The sequence below is a fragment of the Polyergus mexicanus genome, unplaced genomic scaffold, assembly GCF_030449975.1.
Source record: "Polyergus mexicanus isolate NDT 795.1 unplaced genomic scaffold, iyPolMexi1.0 SCAF_42, whole genome shotgun sequence".
In the NCBI taxonomy this organism is placed as follows: Eukaryota; Metazoa; Arthropoda; class Insecta; order Hymenoptera; family Formicidae; genus Polyergus; species Polyergus mexicanus.
Window position 1 is genome coordinate 48253 of NW_027223362.1, and position 1964 is coordinate 50216.

Below are 1964 nucleotides of genomic sequence, written 5' to 3' on the forward strand. Positions count from 1 at the left end.
CTTATAATACTGCAGTGAATAAAATATTTTATAATGAATATTCTTATATGCCTAGTTCCTTATTGTTACCTATATGGTTAATAATAAAGTCGTAAAATATGTGTATGAAAATAATGCAAATAAATGCGCGTATGAGGATATAAGATTTTTAAGGCTAATATGAATATAAAGTTAAAACGAATATATATATATGTTCGTGTTCTTAATTATTTAAAGCCTGTACCGTTCATCTCGTTTTGCAATACGGGATACGCACTTTTTGTTAACGATATTATAATTGCACTATTTTTGGGTTTCTCTTATTATTATTTTTATTGACTTTTAATGTTCCAGAGTTAGTTTTTAAAGTTACATTAAAAGAATCTGGTATATATATGTATATATATATATTATTATAAATTTGGAGTGTCCATCTTGACCGTTTAATTGTATAGTCTTGAATGCAATTATAAAATTATTAACTATTCCTACTTATTAGGATTTTCGTATAGTATGGTTATTTGTTTGTCACCCGTTAAGACGCTTAGGAGCTGGCTATATACGGGGTGACTCGTAAGTATGAATACTATTTTACAAGTTAGAACTTTGTCTTGAACGAATAATTTTTTCCGGATTTTACTTCTTTCACCTCCTATGGGTGAATTAACAATAAATATATTGTTTAAATAAAATTTGACGTGCGGCTAAGACGTCACACCACCCCCCTTAGTTTAAATTTCGGAGTAAGAAATTATGATGAAATTTATTCGTCCAATCTGGCACGTAGGTCTCTGAATGTATATACAATAGGTATAGTGGGTGGTTCTGCATTTTCGGCTGGCGCATTGGGTACTATGTTTGTATCTGTGTGTTCCGGTGGATTTTCAGGAATTACTTCCGGTTGCGGTTGTGGTCTGTTCGCCAAATACAATAATAAGTGTGTGAAAGAGCTCCAAATGGCTCCGAGTAAGTGTAAGCTACAGCCATAAGCTGCGTGTAGCGCATAGCCGTGTATTAACGTGTCGAATACAATTTTTATTATTCTTATAATGATGAAGATTCCGAATACGCCGGCGGTTGCTGCGCCGAATGTAGTAAAACCGTCCCATATTTTCGTTAAAGTATTATTATAAATTTTATTTAGGGAATCTTCATCTAATAAATTTCGCAATGAGATGGCATCCGACGGTATCGTTTGGCCAGTAAAACCTCTAGCAATAGTGTGTAATACAGCGCTCTTTTCTGCTGGGAACATAATGTGATCTCTTAAATTATCTAAATCATCTTGAGTGTAAAATACCGCTTGTTGCCAAGGATTTCGGTGCCAAATACTTCCATGTTAATTTTGTCAGGGGTTTAATAAGATGTGGGGAATTCGCTATGGAAGGTGTGGGATTGAACTGTATCCATGTTTCGTCTATATTGTAGAGGATAGGTAACAAGGGGTTACAGTCTCTAAGTGTGTTTTGTTTTGTTAATATTCGTGATTTAGGGGTCATGTATAATGAAGCGTTCCGGAACGTGACCGGTAATTCTGTGTGACAGGTATTTGTTTTCCTAAGTATAACGTCTATAGGTATACATTTTATGACATGAATTACTTCTCCTGCAGTTACTGCCATGTAACCCGGTGATTTCATGAGCCGATACGCAAATTCGTCTGGTAGAATAGAGGCAAGCGACAGTGCGTTCTGTATCACTTGTTTCTCTAGCTCACATTTCTGTAAAATTACGTCTTGGTATAATGCTGTTACTTGGCTTCTTACGTATTTTTCAACGTAAACGAATTTTGAGTTTGCATATGTAAACATGTCAAGGTTTGTAATATCGGTATTTGATTTTGTTTTAAAGACGTTTCCCTTTTGTGTCTCAAAAATGAATAATTTAGGATGTTCAGTCCCGTATAGAGTGTATCCACAGATGGTGTGTCTGCGGGTAAGTGTGAGGGCAAATGTGGTGTCTCGTGTCTCTAAGGAGAATATGGT

General features: G+C 35.1%; 1 pseudogene; it reads right to left on the reverse strand.

The window, feature by feature from the left end:
• Positions 1–742: 742 nt before the first annotated feature.
• LOC138943806 (uncharacterized) lies at positions 743–1703 on the reverse strand (annotated as a pseudogene).
• Positions 1704–1964: the final 261 nt, after the last annotated feature.